General features: G+C 39.1%; 1 protein-coding gene across 1 annotated transcript in view; it reads left to right on the top strand.

Moving 5' to 3' along the window:
• The window catches only part of CNTNAP2 (contactin associated protein 2), a 1,647,636-nt gene that overhangs the window by 862 nt on the left and 1,623,529 nt on the right, over positions 1-23,245 (top strand). The gene's annotated exons all lie outside the window — the stretch shown is intronic.

Genomic DNA, 23,245 nt, shown 5'->3' with positions numbered 1-23,245 from the left:
GACTTGACATTCTTTCCCCAGTTAGTTGGGTTGGGAATTGGGATCTGCAAATACTGGAGCTGGACCGCTGTGTGAGGCAAAAGGGAGACGTGGGCAAATTCCGCAACCAGTTTTGTGTGTGTGTTTTGGAGAATGAAAAAGCTTGGTACTTTGAGGGGAGGGAAAGACAGCTGGTGGCTTGTGTGGGGGGGAGCTGAGGCAAGATGCCGTTGTCTTGGGAGTGAAGTTTTGCTTTCCAAGTTGGGTTGGCGCTGACCAGCCATTGCGCTCACAGTGAGAAGTGCTAGCGAAATAGTTAAAAAGCAGAAAAATTGCTGAACTTAAGAGAGCAAAGCACCTGTATAGGACCGGATCCTGCTGCCAGTAATGACAGCGCACTCGTTGATTTCAATGGGGGCATCAAACCTTTAATGTTGCAATGAGCGATTAGTTTGCAGCAAAATATTCGCAGGTAGATGTCACTGTGAAGTATTTAGTTGTTTCTTTGTAGCCGATGCAGAGAACGTGCCATTTGAATGGTATTTTTGAAACAGATACTGAAACGATGTGTGGCGTTTACACAGGATCTGCGGTGCTAGAGGGGAAAAAAGACTTGTGGAAAATAGCCGTTTTATAGATAAGAACATGTTAAAATGTGACAGATGGGGGGGAGGGTATGACAGTTTTCCTGATCAAGCAGCGAATTGTTTTGGAATGTATGTTGTATGGAAGTGTGAGAGGATCTCTCTCTCTTTCTCTTTTTTTTTTTTTTTTTTTGGGGGGGGGGGGGCGGTGGTGGTGGTGAACAAAACTGTTAGGTTTGGGATCCGGAATACAACTGTACTTACCTGAGTCACTGTTTTTTCCCCATTTCATATGGTCAGTTCTGAAAAAAAAATCTAATGTGATTGTCCCAGGATTTGCCATATATTTAGACCATTATAAACCAGAGAGATAAAAAAACAGACACTCTACTGTATCCTAAGCCTCTCAGGCTATAGTCTTCAGATAGTTTCCCCTTTCCCTCGGGAGCAATACCAGTACTGAAGATTATTACTTTTGACTTGATTATTCATCTCAGTTTTGTTCTGAATGTTCATACTTTGTAATAGGTCATTGTGCATACCTGGAATACTCAGAAAAAGACGTAGTAACTTAGGTTACCATAATTCTGTTCGTGGGTCATAAACTCCCATGCAATTTTAGGTAATATGTATTTTATAATGCTTAGCAAATGTTTATAGTTCTGCTACAAGTTTAAATTTGGGAACAACATACAGTATCTTAAAATTGTCATAGTACTTGATTATACAGTAAGCATATGTTTAACATTGAGAAAAAGTTTGATAAGTTTTTATTAAAGATAATACTTCTAAAATAAAGGCAGGTAAAAGAGCATACTTGTCTTGATGATAAAAAGTGAAAACTCACTTTTGTATGTTTGTTTTCTAGATCTTTGCAGATACTCAGTGTATTAATCTGAAAAAGCACTAGACACCAAACTCCTTATGCTGAGTATAGAGTTCACACTTTTCTGATTCACTAAAAGTGAAATGTGGATTGGTTTATAGGCATTGGAAATATAGCTACAAACAGATATCAATCTCCCTTACCATTGGCAACAAGACTATGAACATGATAGCATATGAAAAATGCATTCATGTCTGTTCAGATATATTATAGTACTTGCCATTCCCAGTGCTAATGAAATGGTTCTAGAGTAGGCACTCATAAATCATGATGTCTGTCAGATAACTGGATATTCTGTTGCACACTTCGGTATACAAACTGAGTATTTTGTGTTTTTTAATTCTGTTGTCTCCAGCTAATTGTAAATTGAATTGATGACCACGCTCTATCTTTGAAGAGAAGCCAGTTGCCTCCGTTTTCTTCTTGGTTCTGACTTGTGGAGACGAAGTGGGAATACCTGTGGAGGATTTATAGGCTTAATGAAATAAAAGGAATATTTATAATTTTAGCATACAACTAATTTCCACCCAAACTATTGTTTTAGGCCCACTACTAAAAGCTTAAAAAAAATCTCTACTGTTTCGCTACTGGAAAACATGAATATAAACAATCTTTTTACATTTTTTTTCTAGAAAGCAGACTATATGTTTGGTGTATTATGAATATACTAAATATTTGCATAAGACACTTGTATCTATTACTCCCTTCTCTGATCCTGCTCCCATGGAAATACATATCAAACTGCCATTGGCTTCAGTGCAGAATTGAACCCTGAGTTCTCATTTTTCATCTAGTTTCACTTGCGGGAGCAGACTGGATATCAAGTTTTCATTTTCTCTGTACTTTCACTAAGCCTCTTTATTTCACTGAAATGATGCCTGTCAGTTAGTTTGACCACGTCTGTGTCAGTGTGAAAATAAACATGGTATGATAATGATAAAATATAACCCAAAGATGAATTGGGGAATGTGAATCTGGGTGTTTAGTATAATAAGCATGCACTGAATACAATAAACTAATATAGTATTATCCATAACCCTCCCTTGTTCATGTTTGCTTTTTAATTTGGTTGATAGTTATCTTTACAAAACCTTATCAATAAGTTCTTCATATGGTATATTTGTGATCAATATTTAATAGACAGAAAGGGGATCAAATCTCTCAACTGTTTTCATCAAGGCTAATGAACAGCTCAACCAGGAGAGGTCATCACAAGACAAAAAGTAACATGGAAAATCCAAATTTAGTGCTTTTTAGCTACTTTACCTGACTTAAGGATGTGATGGTAAGAAGAAAGTGACTGAGACTAACTTTCAGTTGATATGTTCTCACTGAAAAAAATAACTTGCCTACCTGATAAACATATTAGGATGAATCACTCTTTGGGTCATCTATTTCTAGGTAAAAGCAGCCCTAGTGTAAAAGCATTGCCTCTCTCAGCTAGAACTTGTTTTCAGTGACTGTTTATGTTCAACAGAAGTCAGTTCAGCACAGAATTTCTCAGTACTAAATCTGCATTTAAAGTCATATGAATGTGAATGCTTTTGCAATATGACCCATTCCACTATTTCAGCTGAAGCAGCAACTCATTTGCCCTTTTTTTTACAACAGGCTGAAAACATGAAGTGCTGTGTTTAGCTGTGTATACATATGAAAAATGTGCTTTGTCTTCAAATTAGTCAGACTTTCCTGCAGTAACCTCAGCTGGGGAAAACAAGGGAGGTCTGAAGAAAAACATAAAATAGAAATGTGATGTCCCCTTTCAAAGTGTGAGTCATGATTACAGGAAGCCTCATTTCTAGGATGGTAAAAAGTAGGAATGGAGATATCTGTCTAACTCAGAGTGTTTGAATGTTATATGGGGAGAAGCCTGTTTAAAATGGTGTTTGGGAGCATCTTATTTTGGAAAAAAATCAGAGTAAACATTTTGTGAAATCTGGTATACTTCAAGGTGAGAAAATGGGTCGTTAGTATTTTATTACATCTAACTTTCTTTTCTTTAGGTCCTATTCCATAAATATAAGGAGAAGATCTTAGAGGACGTAGGCCCAATTCTACAAAACATTTAAGCTTGTGCTTAACTTTAAGCATGTGACTATTCCCATCTTTATCAAAGCACTTAAGGATGTACGTAAAGATAAGCACTCATATAAGTTCCATTGAAGTAAATGGGGCTTGACTTGCCATTGAAGTCAACAGGGCTTAAGCACGTGCTTAAAAGTAATCCCGTGCTTAAGTGTTTTGCTGAATTTGGCATGGCCAGACATATACCTCTGATTGTCTCTGTATAATTCTTTTGCATTAAATCGAAAGTAAAAAGAGAAACCAACAAGCAGTTTGTTTTTAAAATGTTCAGTTAACATTAAACTTGTATACGTCATGGTAGGAGACTGTAGCTGAATGAATAAACTTAATATATATATATAAATAAACAAAATATTCTGCTAATCTATTATAAATTGGTGGTAACAGGAGAATATTTTTTCTACATACTGAAACAGTGCATATTGCCTCAGCCCCAGTTTGGCCAAAAACAAGGGAAAAAAAATCTGCTATTCCAAGAAGATGAAAGGCCTGTGTTTCAAAGGGCATTAGCTCATGTGCTTGGGCCACCACGCACAAACTGATTGCACACACTTATCAGTGTGTATAAAATAAGATCCAAAGCCCATTGGAGTTGATGGGAGGCTTTCCATTTACCTAATAGGCATTGAATCACTTATCTATATATTGGAATGTGCACATGCAAAAACTATTTGTGCTTGGTATTTTTTACGCAATGAATATGCAAATTATCATATGTAATAACAAGTGATTAGACATAACAATTGTGCTTGCAAGTGAAGCATACACTGATCAGGCTCAAACAGAAGCCATGTGTTGAAAATTTGGCCCTATGGGTTTTGACTGCTTCTCTTCCAAACAAACCAAATGTCTTTTCTGAATATCCCCCTGTTTGTTCTTGGGTATCATTAGTTTGTGTAAGCATCAGAAAAGAGTCTTTCATTTAATACAATAACTATAGTTAGTATTTTAAACAGACATTGAAAACTACAGCTGAATTTGGCTATCTCACATCATGTTGGAGGTATGACATACAACTTTTTTTTCTGGAGGAGTTCTTTAGTTGTTTCAACTTGGATCTTTAAATGTTAAACGATCACATGACATGTTCAATTTTTAGTAATGTTAGCAATATTTAAAACTTGGAAATATTCTAATATTAAAGCAATAAGTTATACAAAGCCACATGTGCCTGTGCATTCTCTCTCTTTCTCCATATATAGGACTGGTTTGTATCTGGTTAGTACAGTTTGACCTAGGTGGATGTAGCCTCCTGCTTAATGTGTGCACAGTACTGAACTGCTGAGGGGGCACTGTCCACCCATAGTAGCACCCTGAGCACCAGCACTGTAACCCAGGCCTGGTAAAGAGTGGAAGCCAGGGGGAGGGGCTGTTTTGGAGAGTGAGCCCACACAACACTCAAACCACAGTGACAACTCCTGTTCCATGTGTCTGGGCCCGGCTCCAGGCCAAACCTGAGCAGCACTGCAACCCTGGGCTCCAGCTCATAATGTGTAAGGCCTAGGGAGCTGCCAGGAATGGAACACCTCCACACTGCCACCCAGGAGCAGCTGTAACCAGCTTGTCCTCCACACCCCACTGTGGACACAGACCATGGGAAGTCCCACCTCAAGGGATCCAACAGGCAACAGCCTCTTGGCACTCTGCCTTGTATAAACCCAAGGGGAGTTCCAGGAGGTGTTCCTGAAACAGCGTGGCTCTCCTATAGCTGCCTTGACCATTCTTAGCTTGTGCTCTTAAGCTCCTGTCTTTGACCTTGGCTTGATTTGGACTTTTGCCACCTGGAACCAAAGAGCTTGTTTAATGGTAATGGAGGTTAAGGGTAATTTAGGCATGGCCCAATATCTAAAACAAATACTTTGCCTCAGTCTTTAATGAGGAGCTTAGGGATAATGGCAGGATGACAAATGGGAATGAGGATATGGAGATAGATATTACCACATCCGAAGTAGAAGCCAAACTCAAACAGCTTAATGGGACTGAACTGGAGGGCCCAGATAATCTTCATCCAAGAATATTAAAGGAACTGGCACATGAAATTGCAAGCCCATTAGCAAGAATTTTTAATGAATCTGTAAACTCAGGGGTTGTACTGTATGACTGGAGAATTGCTAACATAGTTCCTATTTTTAAGAAAGGGGAAAAAAAGTGATCCGGGTAACTACAGGCCTGTTAGTTTGACATCTGTGGTATGCAAGATCTTGGAAAAAAATCTGAAGGAGAAAGTGGTTAAGGACATTGAGTTCAATGGTAATGGACAAAATACAACATGGTTTTACAAAAGGTAGATCATGCCAAACCAATGTGATCTCCTTCTTTGAGAAGGTAACAGATTTTTTTAGACAAAGGAAACACAGTGGATCTAATTTACCTCAATTTCAGGAAGGCATTTGATACAGTTCCACGTGGGGAATTATTAGTTAAATTGGAAAAGATGGGGATCAATACAAAAATTGAAAGGTGGATAAGGAACTGGTTAAAGGGGAGACGGCAGTGTGTCATACTGAAAGATGAACTGTCAGGCTGGAGAGAGGTTACTAGTGGAGTTCCTCAGGGTTCGGTTTTGGGACTAATCTTATTTAATCTTTTTATTACTGACCTTGGCACAAAAAGCGGGAATGTGCTAATAAAGTTTGCAGATGACACAAGCTGGGAGGTATTGCCAATACAGAGAAGGACCGGGATATCATACAGGAAGATCTGGATGACCTTGTAAACTGGAGTAATAATAATAGGATGAAATTTAATAGTGAAAAGTGCAAGGTCATGCATTTAGGGATTAATAACAAGAATTTTAGTTATAAACTGGGGACTCATCAGTTGGAAGTAACAAAGGAGGAGAAGGAGCTCAGAGTATTGGTTGATTGCAGGATGACTATGAGCTGCCAATGTGATATGGCTGTGAAAAAAGCTAATGTGGTCTTGGGATGCATCAGGCGAGGTATTTTCAGTAGAGATAAGGAGGTGTTAGTACTATTATACAAGGCACTGGTGAGACCTCATCTGGAATACTCTGTGCAGTTCTGGTCTCCCATCTTTAAGAAGGATGAATTCAAACTGGAACAGGTACAGAGAAGGTCTACTAGGATGATCTGAGGAATGGAAAACTTGTCTTATGAAAGGAGACTCAAGGAGCTTGGCTTGTTTAGCCTAACTAAAAGAAGGCTGAGGGGAGATATGATTGCTCTGTATAAATATATCCGAGGGATAAATACCAGGGAGGGAGAGGAATTATTTAAGCTCAGTGCCAATGTGGACACAAAAACAAATGGATATAAACTGGCCATCAGGAAGTTTAGACTTGAAATTAGATGAAGGTTTCTAACCATCAGAGGAGTGAAGTTCTGGAATAGCCTTTCAAGGGGAGCAGTGGGGGCAAAAGACATATCTGGGTTCAAGACTAAGCTTGATACGTTTATGGAGGGGATGGTATGATGGGATAGCCTAATTTTGGCAATTAATTGATCTTTGACTGTTAGTGGTAAATATGCCCAATGGCCTATGAGGGGATGTTAGATGGGGTAGGATCTGAGTTACTACAGATAATTCTTTCCTGGGTGTCTGGCTGGTGAGTCTTGCCCACATGCTCAGGGTTTAGCTGATCACCACATTTGGGGTTGGGAAGGAATTTTCCTCCAGGGCAGATTGACAGAGGCCCTGGGGGTTTTTCACCTTCCTCTGCAGCATGGGGCATGGGTCACTTGCTGGAGGATTATCTGCACCTTGAAGGCTTTAAACAATGATTTGAGGACTACAATAGCTCAGACATAGGTTAAGGGTTTATTACAGGAGTGGGTGGGTGAGATTCTGTGGCCTGCATTATGCAGGTCAGACTAGACAATCATAATGGTCCCTTCTGACCTTAAAGTCTGTGAGCTTGTTTTAATAGATTCTTGATTAAAACACCCATATTTGCAATCTGGCCTCCATAGTGGTATCCCACTTAAACGCCTTCATCACACAATTATAATTCCACAACCTTCACGTATCAAAATAGATTACCTGTGTGATGGTGACATAATGGGATATGTTTCCTATGAAATAAAGTACAGTGATTGTAAGATTACTTTCACTAATGGTAAGCAGATTAAATATATTATATTCACTTAATGCATTAGCATTAAAGTATTCATGCAATAATATGTTCAGCTCTATGAGAAATAGGCATTTAAGGTCAATGTTTGAGTGGGCCTCCTTAAGAGCATCTTTAAAATGTGTCATTGTGCCAACACAAAATGGCTACTTACAGTTGCAAACAGTTTTTTTTCATTTGCATGCATCATTATCTAATATGAAAAGTAGCATTTCTGTATTATATCTTAATGTGCAAATGCAAGTTTTTTGAATATTGGACCTTTCTGTTTTTTTTTCTACGTTTAACTTTTCCAGCAGCAATTATGAAAAACACATGTTTCACAAATGGCTTTATAAACTCTACATACAGGAATGCAATAAAAATTCTCCAACATTAAATCAGTAAGTTGTTTATATACTGCATGCTGTGTGAAACTCTCAATTTGTCATAGGGAGTGAAATGTGAGTATTAAGGGCAATATATGGTCCCATGTGAGGAAATCTTGCTTTATCAATCACAATTATGTTTGAAATAATTATACATAATTGGCAAACATATTTAAATATTGACTTCCCACTTCACTGAAAAGCAACAGAAAAACTGTTATGCGTAACCAACATATACATAGAGAACATTTTATATAAAAACAATTCACTTGAAGACTAATAACAGTCCCTCTGAGGCCCCAATTCAGTGGTCCATCCCTATTAGTAAAGAACGTAAGCATGTGGTTTAAATTAAGCATAGGCTTAGGTGCTGAATGAGTCACGGAATAATGTTCCTTAGTTCATTGAAAAATGATGGACTTTAGTGCATGATTAAATGCTTTGTTGATATGGAGCCATAATTATCATAAACACATGTAGGAATCAAAGTTAAGGAGGAGGGTAAACATGCCTTCTGATTATATCACTGGCAGTATGACAGTAGAAATTCATTATTTTTCAGTACATTGTGGTTGATGCTTAAAACTGCAAGTACAGAAGGAAATGTTATGATTACTAAATGTTTTATTTCTGAATCTGTTGTTAATCTTCTAGCAACATTACATTTTATTTTAAATAATTAACTTCTGCTAGCATGAAAATGAAGATGATAAAAATCCATACTTGAGGAGGTACATCCATATTTGCGATTTAAATATGCAGTAACAGGGTGACAAGATTCTCCTGCTTGCTTACCCTTTTAGCAGGTATTAGATTTCTGCACGGAGATGCAAGTTAATTGTTGCTGAGTCACTGGGGCAGACGTAGTTCCATACTAAACAGGAGATGTGGTAGCCCTCCGGCAGAGGCAGCTAGGGTTTGAGACAAGTCCTGATGGAAGGACGAGCTAGGGAATAGGTTGAAGCGCTTATAGGGCTATTCCAAAATGATAGTGATAGTAAAACCAGACTCCAGAAGCAGGTGTCTTTCTGACTCGATAGAGAGTATGCATGTAGCTTGTGTTTGGAGTTGAGTGGGGTGACTGAGCTTTCACTCTCCAAGCTTATTCTTACCTTGATATTTCTAACATTCTAGATTCAGAAAATAAAACTTGTTTTGTAAAAGTAACAAAGATCTCATTCCACTGTGTTCCCCTTCGTCTTGTCTACTAATAACACTTTGTAATTTGGCTTTATAGGGAAAATAGTTGCAGTGTAGGTAGGTTGACATCTTATGAATATTTTTTCAGTCTGTCAGGCCTTCAGATTAAAGGTGGAGTTATTTATATTAGTCTATATGTGGATTTTGAAGACATATGTGTTAAATGTTTAATTCAAATGTGCTTGGAGTTCAGTTAGGCAAAAAGGTCAGGGAAAAAGTGCTTATGTGTCTGGAACAACGGGTAGGATGAGAGCCAAACATTTAGGATATTTCTCCTGAGCTAAAAGTGTGCTGTACATTTTTAATTACATGTGGGTTATTGCAGTGCCCTGGCATCAATCCCTGGAATATATAGAGTAGGCTGTAGGTTGGTATTTGTGTTTAGTGTTTGTCTGACAGCTGTTTATTTACTTCTGGAATGTCATTATGGAGGGAGTGTCCCACAAGCAATGAAAAAGAGATGCCTTGGGGTATCTGTGCTTGAGGCAATCTAATGAAATGTCTGTATGGAAGCATGTAGTCACAAGGAGAGTAATACAATCGGGGTAGAATGAAATATGACATCTGTTTATATTTGTTACAGACTGATGGCTTAATTGGACAGGCCAATAGCTCAGACTATGGTTTTTCAATCAGATAAGTTCCTTTTCTTTGGAATAATTGTACATTTAAGTAAGTTTTGTTATTAAAAGCATCATACAAATTCTGCTCTGTCTTACACCTGTGTAAATCTCAGATAACTACACTGAAGTCAATAGACTCCCTCTGGAGTTACACTCGTGCATCAGAGAGTGATAATTAGCTTATAGTTTATTTACAGATTTGTCTGGCCTGCTAATGTTGTTCCATATATCAGTTATTTATCTGCAAGCAGTGACTGTTTGATATGATTGGATTGCTGATACATGTACAATTATTGGATACAGGTAATATAGCTTATAAGTCATAACAGTTCAAATGTTTTAAGTTGGTTGAGTCTTTTGAGCTAACAGATAAAGAGAGGACCACTAAATACCATGGTGTTTGATTTTAATTCAGTACCTGTGTATTTCATAAAATTAGAATGGGAAACATTGCAAATACTATATCAGATTTAACGGCTGCAGGCACTTACATCATTCTCTTCTCTCACAAAATAGTATTCATTGCTAGGTACTTTATATTTCTGCAGGTAGGGTGTACAGGTATTGTGGATTAAATTTCTTTGTCAGACAGGGACAGGTGTAACATGCCATCAAAAGGTATTAGTTTCTTTTATTTCAAACTGAAAGAAGTCCCTGTTTTCTGTGAGACGTTAGCACAGAGTTTGCCAGTTGATTGGTAGTCATGTATCTTGATTTTATTATCTCTAGAAAGCTTTGCCACATAGCTTCTGGGTTTTCCCCTTCTTCTATAGGTGCCCCACATAGCCAATGAAATACTTCTTACATACTAAGTGAGAGAGTTAGATTGGGAAAGTTTTACGGTAATATTAGAGTATAGGAAAGACCTTCATTTTCTTTACATTGTCCATCAATGAAAGCAGTAGATTATGCTACCTAGTCAGTTTTCATTTTCTAAAAACTGGGGATGTTCCTGTTTCCAGAGCCTGCACATTTCACTTTATCCAAGCTCCCACCCAAAGATGTATTGTCCTGTTTCTATATCCAACAGCATGCTGCACACCTGAAACAGCTGCTGCAGCTAAGCCAAAATGAAGTGAAGTGGATGCTTTGATGCATTACTGAAATGATCCCTTGCACTGCCCTTCTCCCTTAGTATGTCTGTCTGTTTTTCATTTGAAAATCTGGTTATCCAATCAGATCTTCAATCCTAGAGAAGAGGGGAAGGTTTATGGATTTTATCACTCCTAGTTTTTTCTGCATGGACTTATTAACCCACAGCCACTTCTATGCAACCTTTTCTCTCATTCCCCTCACAGGAGCTAGTACTTCTCAGGAGGGCACTTGCACTGCCAAACGTGCATAAAATCAGTAGTAAAATGTCCTGACATTTTTCACTCCATGTGTGCAGACACCGTGAGATAACCAAAGAAAGAATTATTGCTGTAAAATGAGCCATGATGCTGGTGGATGGGGAACTGGGGAGGGCGAGGCATAAGTGTCTTAGGAACCCAAATTTCCTAGTGGATTCTTAGTCTGTTGTATTAATTTAGGTGGAATAAATAGTCCAAAGGTGTTAACATAACTCAGGCATTGTCCAACATTACACAGTTTTAAACAAGGCACGGGGTTTGGTATACAGAAACCTCAGTCTGCTTAATGCCATGGCAAACACACCTTTAAACATTGTTTGTATCCTTTTATTAAAGATAAAGAAAGGAAGGGAAAAGAGTTAAATGATTTGGCATCTAAAATGTTAAATAATTTCAGTTTAACAACAACCCTTTTCCCCCTTTCCTTTTATCTAGAGAGTTTTTAGAAGGAAAAGCCCACTTGTTAGTCTCTTAGATAGCATCAAAGACGGTAATATCTATCCTTTTGGGGAAAAGAGAAGTTAGTTGAGATGGGCTGGAGCTGTTCTTTAGATCATAAGAATGGCCATAATGGGTCAGACCAGTGATTCTCCTAGCCCAGTGTCCTGTCTTCTGACAGTGGCCAGTGCTAGCTGCTTCAGAGAGAATGAACAGAATAGGGCAATTTATTGAGTGATCCATCCCGTTTTCCAGTCCCAGATTCTGGCATCAGAGGCTTAGGGACACTCACCTTGACCATTTTGGCTAATAGCCACTGACCGACCTATCCTCCATGAATTTATCTAATTCTTTTTTGAACCTACTTATACTTTTGGCCTTCACAACATCCCCTGGCAATGAGTTCCACAGGTTGACTTTACAGTGTGTGAAGAACTTCCTTTTGTTTGTTTTTATACCTGCTGCTTATTAATTTCATTGGGCGACCCCTGGATCATGTGTTTATATGAAGTGGGTAAATAACATTTCCTTATTCGCTTCCTCCACACCATTCATGATTTTATAGATCTCTATTATATCCCTGCTTAGTCATCTCTTTTCTAAAATGAAAAGTGCTAGTCTCTTTCATGTCTCCACACATGGAAGCTGTTCCATACCTCTAATAATATTTTGTTGCCCTTCTCTATACTTTTTCCACTTCTAATGTATCTTTCTTTGGAGATGGGGCAATAGAACTGCTCATGGTAGTCAAGGTGCCGGCATTCCATGCATTTACATAGTAGCATTAAGCTATTTCCTGCCTTATTATCTATCCCTTTCCTAATGTTTCCTAATATTCTAATTGTTGACCGCCACAGCCCAATGAGTGGATGTTTTCAGAGAACTATCCACAATGACGCCAAGATTTTTCTTGAGTGATAAAAGCTAATATAGACCCCTTAATTTTGTATGTATAGGTAGTTATATTTTCTAATGTGCATTACCTTGTATTTATCAACACTGAATTTCATCTGCCATTTTGTTGCCCAGGGTCACCTAGTTTTGTGAGATCCCTTTATAACTCTTAGTTAAATCTAAAGCAGACTACAATCTTGAGTAATGATATGTCATCTGAAAATTTGCCACCTCACTGTTTGCCCCTTTTTCAAGATCACTTATTAATATATTGAACAGCACTGGTCCCAGTACAGATCCTTGGGGGACCCTATTTACCTCTCTCCATTCTGAAAACTGACCATTTATTTCTACCCTTTACTTCCTATCTTTTAACCATTTAGTGGTCCATGAGAGGACCTTCCCTCTTATCCCATGGCTGCTTACTTTGCTTAAAAGACTTTGGTGAGGGACTTTGTCAAAGGCTTTCTGAAAGTCTAAGTACACTAAATCCACTGGATCACCCTTCTCCACATGTTTGTTGACACCCTCAAAGATTTCTAATAGATTGGAGAGGTGTGATTTCCCTTTACAACAGCTGTGTTGACTCTTCCCCTACATATTTTATGAATCTATGTGTCTGATAATTCTGTAGTCTTCTTTTAAATTTAAATTGAATTTAGTGATTTTTGTATTAAACTAGCATGGGTTCAGTTCCTGTTGCTACAGTTTCAGACTCAACACAGTGAAAATCACCTCTGGTGCTTTTCTCATATTTGGAGACTCCAAAAGCACAAAGACCAAGGATAGTGACCACCGACACAATCACAAGTATTAAGTTTTATCTGTACCGTAAGTTTTAATAAAGCAATAAATAAAGTTACAATTACCTATGCACATATAAATCCTACAGAAACCCATGCAGTGACTAAGACTGGATGTCATACTCTATCTCCAAAGATAAAGTAGGAGCTGATGGATCTCTCAACAGACAAGCATTAACAGAGATGTGGTTGCTGCTGGGGTCTTCTCTTGGGGTCTGTGACAGGGTGGACTAGGCTCAGAGGCATCTTGCAGGAGGCCTCATGATCCTGCCACACCCGTCCTAGGAAAAGAGCAGTAGACAATTCTTCTAAGCTGCCCCAAAAGGCTCAGGAAAACAGCCAGTCGTGGGGGGAGGTGGGGTGGTGGCAGGGAGGCTGGAAAGGGCTAGCCAGTCAGAGGCTAGTATAAAAGGAGCTGCAGTGCAGACCAAAGTTAGTTCTTTGCTGGAGTCAGAGTAGTGCAGCTGGTGCTCCTGGCTGGCCAAAGGGACTGCAGCACCATGGACAGCTCAGTGCTGGTAGGGACTGGGAGAGCAAGAAACAGCTCCTGGGTGATAAACTGATAGGCTACAATTCTTAGCTTCAACCAATTTGCCTGTTACAGAAGTTAGGCTTACTGGCCAGTAATTGCCAGGATCACCTCAGGAAGCTTTTTGTAAAAAAATTGGGTGTTAAATTAGCTATCCTTCAGTCATCTGGCACAGAGACTGATTTAAATAATATGTTACATACCACAGTTAGTTCTGCAATTTCATATTTGATTTCCTTCAGAACTCTTGGATGAATACCAGCTGATCCTGGTGACTTATTACTGTTTAATTTACCAATTTGTTACAAAACCACCTCTATTGACACCTCAATCTGGGACAACCTCTTTTTGCTGTTAAAGTCCGATACCAGGTTTGGGATTCAGCTGGAGCTGGTATTGGTAGTGATGCCATCTGGCCTCTCTGGACCAGTCTGGTCAGGACATTTCTGTAGGTGGCCTGGGGACCAGGAGGGTGGCAACCAGTACGGTGAAGCTCGCTCCAGTAGCCTATGTCTGTTCTTTCAATTGTTCTTCTTTCTGTTTTCCCTACAAAATCTTCCTTTTAAGAACCCAAAAGGGAGTGTTGCGTGGAATAGCCCATCTCCTCATTATTTTGAACACCAGTTAGGCTTAATAGCTAACATATCATTAACATCTGGCTCCACATCTCCTGTTTTTAACAAGCATATTTTTTAAGATTAGTGTATTCCCTCTCCTCTTCACACCTTTTCCCCATCAATATCTGTTATAAATTATTGTAATATTTTATGAACTTTCACATACTTTTTACAGTTGAGCTCACAATTTGGGTAAATTTGCAGGCCTAGTTGACACAACAGTTCCATGGCCCATATCCTCAAAGGGATTTTAGGGGTTTAACTCTCCTTCATTTCAATGGGAGCTAGGTGCCTAAATCCCTTTGAAGATCTGGGTCCATGACTTTAAAGGAACATGGACTCTCTTGCCTCAGAAGCACTAAGCAGACACAGTCACAAGCTGACACTGCCCCTTTAAGAAGGAGCAGGACCAGTGCACCTGTCTCATCAGCTTGTTCCAATTGGGTTTACAAGAGGCACCTGGCTGTAGAGCAGTGGTGGCAACCTGTGGCTCGCACGTGGCCTGTCAGGGTAATCCACTGGCAGGCCGCGAGACAGTGTTTAGGTTGACCATCCGCAGGCACAGCCGCCCGCAGCTCCCAGTGGCTGTGGTTCGCTGTTCCCAGCCAATGGGAACTGTGGGAAGCAGCATAGGCCACAGGGACATTTTCCTCAAGGACTATTTGGAGAACTTGGGGAAATGAGGGAAATTCCTGGCTTATGTTTTGAGGGGAATGTGTCATGTTCTGGGGTGTGTATGGTGTATCTGGGGAATATGTTTGGATGGATAAGGAAAAGAGCAGGGGGCTGCCTGTGAGAGAGGCATGGTTTGTTTTTTTTTCTTTTGTGAGGTGGGGAGAGACATGTTAGAAGCTAGGTGGATCCTTAAATGAAATTGGGGCCCAGTGCTCCTGTTCCAGTCCAGGTATGCCCTGGATTGGTGTAATGAGATGGGAGGGGCTGCCTCTGGGAGTTACAATGAGAATTCACAATCCTGAGAGGAAGAGTCTGGAGGGGGATGCTTAAGAAAGAGAAGCCATGGTTGTCTTGAAGCAGCAGTTGAGTGCTGCAGGGAACAAGACTGGCTCATGCAGAGACATTGACCTGTGACCCAGCTCTGGGTAGGGGTTGGGGGGCTCCCTTACCTAAGTGGAAAGATACTGAATAGAGTTTGGGAGCTGGAGGGCCAGAGTGTGAGGACAATATAAATTGGACCCCAGGAGGGGAGTGTTTTGATTAACTTTAGGCTATGAGCTAGCATTTATTGAGCAGCCTGAGACAGGAAACTGAGGTGAGGGGTTTCTTGCAGGGCTGCCCTGAGGCCACCCGGGGAGGCTACTCATTGACATCCTCTTCCCTGTAGAGAGAACACATAAAATCCACTGCATATTTACCTTTTCCCCACCCCTCCTATTTTGCATATTTGTCAGTGGGTCACTGGACCAAGTGCAACCTAAAATAACGTCAGAGGCCCAGAAAAATAAAAGCCCTGTTCAGAAAAAGTCCATTAACTCCAGAATGAAGATCTACTCAATGAAGCTTAGAAAAAATGTGAAAACCAAAACATATTTTCATTAAATACATACTCCCAGAAATCTTCATTTATTGCACTCCAGATAGCCCTGTTTTATTTCTAAAGGATAAATGACAAAGTGGAGTACAGTATGTCAATGAGAGGGAGAGAGAAAATTTGGCATAAAATGCAGAGCAACAACTTGTATGACTGAAGTAGCACTCAACTTTTTAGCTTTCCCTTAGGTCCTTAATTCTTTTAACTAATCACTTTGTTCTTTTATCAGTAAGTGACTTTTATTGAGTTCTTTGTTAGATTCCCGAACAAGATTTCAGTAATTAGTTCTGTGCTATGGATGTGAGAAAATAAGAGGTAAGGCAGACAAAGCACAAGATTGCACCTTCTCCCAGAGAGGAGGAGCAACAATTTTCCCGTGGTTCCTATATGGGGACATATGGAGGCTACTTCTCCTTTGATCTTGTATAGTTTGTGCTCAGGGAGTAGAAGGACAATGATGCTGTTGACATTTGCCTCTACAAAGAGGGTTGCACTGGGTGGGAATGGGGCCAGGAACTGATGGATGGATACTGAACTGCTCTGAAGTGGCTGCATTTGTGTTTTGAGAATTAATGTTCCTACTTAAACACAAAGGTGATTTTGATCATTTTACCCTATGTGTTTTAGGAGCCCAAGTCCAGCTGACTTTAGATGTGACTTAGGCTCCTCCATGCCTACATCCATTTTGCAAATGGGACTTCGATATCTAAAGGCTTGTCTAGATGAACAATTAAACTGTGACAAACTGGGGTGTGAATTTATCCAGCACAGACCTGCTGTGATCCAAGAGTTCACGTGCATCCTGTTTCTAACCTATTAACATTTTGTTATTGCTTTGATCTAGTCTTCTTTGAAACCAGGCTAGCTCAAATTACATTAACTGCATATGGACAAATAGACAGCAGCAGACTAGTGTGGGGTAGAATCAGACCCCAGCTTGCTGTGTTCTAATTAGTCATGTAAACAAGTGTTAAATCACTTAGGTCCAGATTTCAAAGGTTTAACTTTTTAGACACCTAAATCCTACTGATTTCAGTGGGAACTGGGCACCAAAGTACCTCTCTGAATCTGAGCTTTATCCATAGAAAACTGAAAAGCAATACCTAAATACCTTTTAAAAAAATCTGAGCCAAAGTGCCTAAATCACTTTTCTAAATGAAACTTAGGCTCTGAAGACACTTAGTTAAAATTTTCAAAGCACCTGTTTCTAAAAGCTCTTGCTTTGCAGGTACAAATCTGCATCATCCCCTGCAGGGGGCTGCTTGGGATAATGGAATTCTTTTTATGTAAGGTACGGCACTGTGCCTAACAACAATACATTCTTAAAGCTCAAAAGCGGCAGTCTCGAAGCTAAATAGCTGAATTACACCCTTATTATAAATGTGAAGCAAAATTAAAACAGCATTTAAAATGCTTTTTATTCTCTCAAATTCTTGAAGCTTGCCTGCTGCTGCTGTTCATTCCAATATGTCCAAGAAGAACACACCTACTGAGCTGCTGCATGTGCTAGTTATGCCCCAATGATTAATAGATATCCAAGGAGGGCTTGATCTTTATCTGGTTGAGGTCAGTCACAAAACCCTGATTGACTTCAATGAGAGCCTCCAATATTTAACTGATAAAGAGCTGAAAACTTTAAAAGGAGTTGATTAATTTAAATGGAAGTTTGGAGCCTAACACTTCTGAACATTCAGCCCAATAACTATAGCAAGATAAGTGGAAAACCAGTAGATGAAGGATTAACAACCTCATGATATAGTACTGATTATCTTCTAGAGTAAGGGCCAGATTCTGGTTTCCAATTGTGGCTGCCTTTTGCACACTGGTGTAGTCTTGACATTTGTATTCTCTTGCTACAAGGGATAAAGAAGTGGTATCATGGCCAATAGTTAAGCCTAGAGAGAGGCATGGTGCGAGCCTCAGTAATTTGCAGGCAGAATGCCTCTGGCTACTGCTACTTGGGTGCAACCCTTTGGATTCAGAAATTACAATAGGCCCTAAGCCTTTTGTTTCATTTTCCCTTTTTCATTTTTATCTTAACACTTTGGCACAGCCTTCAGTCTTTTTTTTTGTCTTTAGTTGCTGCTTCCTAAATTTGACAACAAGCCTCTGATCTGAAATGAATCATTCCAGGAATGATGTAGGCACAATGTGAAACTACTCTCTATGGACTTTCACAGTGTACACGTCCTATTATGTCATTTTTCCTATGCCTACCTCCTGTTGATATCAACTAATGCTTTGAGCTAATGTAGAATAAGATGCTCTTGATCCTTTTTTTCAATGAGCTAAGTTTGGCCCCTATGAATTCTGTGAGTATAATCGACCTACTTATCTAAAAGCAGATTTTTATTTTTTAAAAAAGCTAGTTTGAGAGTTGGGTTTTTTAACTGATTCCAGTAATATCATTTATCTTATTGAAGTAACAGGATATTTTCTTGTCAGAGAGTTTTCACAGATTCCTAAAGAAATTACTAGAGTAATACAAAGAAATCGAGAAGGGAGAAGAGGGTGAGAAACCATTCTGGAGGACAAGCAATGTTGGAAATAGATAATTATGCCCCCTCTGGTAAATATGAAATCTAATGTTTCCTAGAACATAACAAATGAAATGTCTTTTTTCTTTTTGAAGCTACGTTGTTTGTATTGTACTCAATATTAACTCATACAACCTTAAAAGTGAACAGGGCTCTGAGCTGAAGGGTGGAAGTTGACCTAACTGCTCATCTGTTGTCTCTTGGTTCCTACTTTTCATTTGCCCTCCTTCCCCCTGCCACATTTCACCTTTGGAGCCCCTCCTCCTCACTCCACATACACACTGGAAGGTGCTATAGCTCGTTCCTCTCCAATCAAATAGAGCTATCTGCTTCCCACCTTTTGGTGCTCACTCCAGCCAGCATTGGAACATAGAATTGCTTCCTGTTTCCTTACCACTTTTGTTCTGTTTACCTTGGTTGCTGCTGCTACTCTTAGCAGCCTGCCCACTTCTGGTATGAGACAGGATAGATGGCAGCAGGGAATCTGGCAAGACTTTCACAAAGATTAGAGGTGGATGGTTGCAGGAAAGTGAGGCTGAGTGGGACTGACCTCTCCAATCAGTTCTGTTTTGGCCACTTCATCCTCTATCACGGACTCTTGACCTACAGTAAACCTGCAGAACAGACTAGTCCTGGAGGTGGTAAATTGTTCCAGATTAGCCTCGGTGTTAAAAGTTAAATTGATTTTTGTTAAACCACACAATCATAATTTCAACCTGTCTTTCCTGTGAGTTGGGACACTTCACTAGATGTCTTTTTAAAAAAAAGTATATGGTTTACTACCTGTTTAATGCGTTTGTCTATGCCTGTAGGTAAGACTTCTGAAGTAACAAAGACAGTGGGGCTTGTATTATAAATATTTAATAGTAAAATCACAATTTTGGATCCAGAATAGTAAATTCATTTTATTGTGAGGAGGAGCACCAGTGGATTTTTGACATAGTTAATTGTCTGGCAGATAGGCCACATCTGCTTACCTTGACTAGCACTTCACACTTATTAACTCAAATTCTTACACTGAAATCATAGTGTCTGCTTTCATGAATAAATGCTACTCCAGGTGAATAAGGATTGCAAAATTGGGCCCTCAGCAATATTGCCCAGTGCATGATGAAGAGTGACATTATGTTTTAAGTGAACACTATTCCATCCCCAGGTATTCATTTGAAGTTCTTGATGTGATATAGGATATTGCTATCTTGAATTCAAAAACTATTTTTCTGGTGGTTAATACAGGCAAACCTACAGTGAATTACCAGTGCAGACACCAATTCCATTATGAATGAAGTTCTGAGATTGAAGCAAATTCATTCCTTCTATCGTAAGTGGAGAAGGAAAACTGGTTTGGGTTTTATATTAAACATGGAATGTCAGTCTATGTACTTGTTGTCATTGTGTGATGCCATATGCTTATAACTTGGCTATCTTTGTAAAGTGCCAAAAGCATACACTCTCTTAAAAAAGGATGATATAATGTGGTGAGGATAAGATGAAGTGAGTTATAATATAAAATTCAGATCTTTCTGGTAGAAATCTATGACTGAATTAACCTGGAGTACAGATGTTGGCCTCTGATATAGGCGCTATCATGTGTCAAGAAATATTTAAGTATTGTGATACACTGTTTTGTAGGGGGAAAATAATTTGTCATTTCTTCATATTACCCCTCTTTGGAGCATGAATAATTGCTGATAAGAGCCAGAATTTGTTCGCTCTGAAGTTTGATTGTAACTCAATGAAAATATATTGAAACTAACATTTTTTCTGCATAAAAGATACTTTTGTCAAACATCAGGTTAGAGATTTTGAAATTTCAATGTTTGCAACTGCTAACCGAGGCCATTGTGCTGAAGAGGAATCCATTCAGCTGGTCCCTTGTAGATTCGGCTCTCACGTTATTTTACAAATACAATAGACACCACACTTTCTCACTCTAGTAAGCAAGAGACCTCATTGTGAATTAAGACCTTATCCAGCTCCCACTTGCATTTTTTAAAGGTAAAGGTATTTTTGGGTGCTTGAGAAATCTGGCACTTGATTTTTATTTATTTTAAAGAAAGGTTGAACACTAGCCCTAGATGAGAATCAGACTGAAAAGCTGAAATATTTGAAACTTTTGGAAACTAACAATCGGGGGCGGGGGGGGGGGGACTGGCATACTAACCTACCAGCATTACTCAACTGTTTTGTTGAGACCGTCTTAACTAGTTATGTGGCTCTGATCACCATAGCATTTGAACACTTCACTATCTTTAATATATCTGTTCTCACTATACCCCTGTAAGGTAGAGAAATTCTGTTATCCTCATTTCCCAGACAGTGAACTGAGGTACAGAGAGGCTAAGTGACTTGTCAGAGTCTTGTCCGTGGTCACACAAGAAGTCTGTGATGTAACAGGGATTGGAACCTAAAACTCTAACCTCTGGACTCTGCTTTCTCACTGCCAATAAAGTTGCCAGTTATTAGTGCAAATTGAAATGATGCTTTGAGATGTGAGCAACCTGAATTATGGTAATTAACACATTACACACAGGTAATGGAACAAAAATTAGATGACAGCAACTTTCAGTATATACTGACCAAGGCTAGATTTAAATGCTCTAGTCCTAAACTCCAGAACTAATTGCTCTATCCTACAAATATATTTCATTGACTTTCATGTCAAGCTGCCATCTGCTGTTTTTTGGAAAAACTGAGGAAATATAGGTCCTTGAATGTCCATGACTATTTTTTTGGTGGAACTGAAGGGAGAGAATCAAACTTATATGGTATCAGAGATGGGCATAGAGGGCGAAAATTGGATGTGAGTCATGAGCTAAGATTCACAAAAGGTGGTGTGACCTGACCCAGGGTTTGGTTGAGGCTCTTTGCTGATAAATACTGGGCTACTTTCATCACTGACCTGTAGTTATTGAAATTTACCAAAGAAATATTTAGTTCAATAGCTCTCTTGTACAAGTAGAGTCTCTTGGGATTCACTGTGTGTTATTTATATATTCCATGCATGGTGATGTGTACAAAATGCATCCCCTAATGTCTGGTAAGTATGCCCAGTTGCAGGCAGCAGCTACATGAAAAATGTATGGGCTCAACTGAACAAAAAGACAAATGTAATAGAAAAATAAACTGTCAGCTGAGCTATAAATACAACCTTTTCATAACTATGAGGAACAGAAACAATTGTTCCAAGTCTGCATGTAGGAGTGAAAAAGAATCTACTAGCTAATGTTTCATTTAAGTAAAGACAAAGAAAGACAAGCAAAGCATTGAGACTTTCTCACACAGTTTCAAGTACAGTATCAATGGCATGTTGGGCATTTTACCACAGTTCATATATTTGGGAAAAATACCCTGCTTCCTGAGAAGAAAAGTATTATTTACAAGCATAGCCTGTTATTTCTACTTCTAAATCAGTATGGTTTGTGTAATAGCTCTAATTAAAGGAAAAAACCTGAACACACATTTATGAAAGATCTCATAGCAATTGTGCATGCAATTATGTGAAAGTTACTTTTAACCATAGCCTGCATACAGTAAAGTAAATTTGTCCTGGTGTCATTTTTTTAATGTTTGTGGTATGGTTGCTCTTCACCACTTATAAAACTTTTTCATCTTATTTTTTCCTAAGCAGGTATATTGATTTTAAAAATTATAAAAGTTTAGTAATATTTGAATGATTTAGTTTGAATGATTTGAATGATGAAGTTTAGTAATATTTGATTGAATGGGGAGGCATCTTCTTCTGGTAAAAGAAAATAAGGGTCAGGGGGAAACAAACAAACATTCTCCCCATTACTGCATGGTAAACAGGGTAGCATATCCACACTGAAAGAGAAAATGGGTCCATGTGGAGTAGAAAGGGAGCTAAACAGAATTTTTTTCATCCTTCACCCCTAAAAATCCAGAAGTGTTTAGGCTAAGGGTACAGATAGGAGCTCTGCTGACCATCATGGTTGCCCATCACAGGCTGTTTGATCTTCAAGGAAAAGATCTTCATGGGATCATGGAATGTATCAGAATTCTGAAAACTGCTAATAATACCTAGCTCATATGTAGCACGTTTCATCCACAGACTTCAGTGTGTTTTATTAAGTGTCATTATCCCCATTTTATAGCTGCAGCCCAGCAACAGGACTTGTCATGCTTCTGCATCTCAGGGTTGGATGGGGTGCAAAGTGGTATGGAGAAGTCTCTTTGCACGACTGCCTGGAATCTACAGGGGTTGGGTTCTTGAGCTGCAGACTTGTGTGCCCCATTGTTGTCCACCTTATAGCCCGGCCAATCCTACAAATATATATAGGGAGAATATTCAAACTGTGTGAGTAACTGCTCACCAATAGGAGTTAGGAGACAATAATCTGGCCCTATATCGATCCATACATGCTTTAAAAGAGCAGAGGAATGTGCATAAAATGTCTGACCCTACAGATGGCAAAGAAAATTTTGGATGATTGAACTGTTTTTCTTTGTGGGGAAAAAAAGAAAAATATATGGTTTCATAAACTTTATTAAGGTAGCCCAATCATTCTGATGTAGCTTAAATTGAATAAAGAAATGTGTGAAGTTTGCCTGTAGAAGAAAGGCACTAATTTAAAAGAACTTTCAAATAAGAAACCTAGTCCACCGCTATATCCTGTGGAAGCTGTGCAGTGCCGAAGGGCAGAGTTTTCAAAGGGAGAACAGCACCACAATCAACACTAGGTTTTTA

Source organism: Chelonia mydas, chromosome 2 (genome assembly GCF_015237465.2).
Source record: "Chelonia mydas isolate rCheMyd1 chromosome 2, rCheMyd1.pri.v2, whole genome shotgun sequence".
Lineage (NCBI taxonomy): Eukaryota > Metazoa > Chordata > Testudines > Cheloniidae > Chelonia > Chelonia mydas.
The sequence above is the reverse complement of the archived record's forward strand: the minus strand, read 5'-3'. Positions and strand labels throughout refer to the sequence as shown.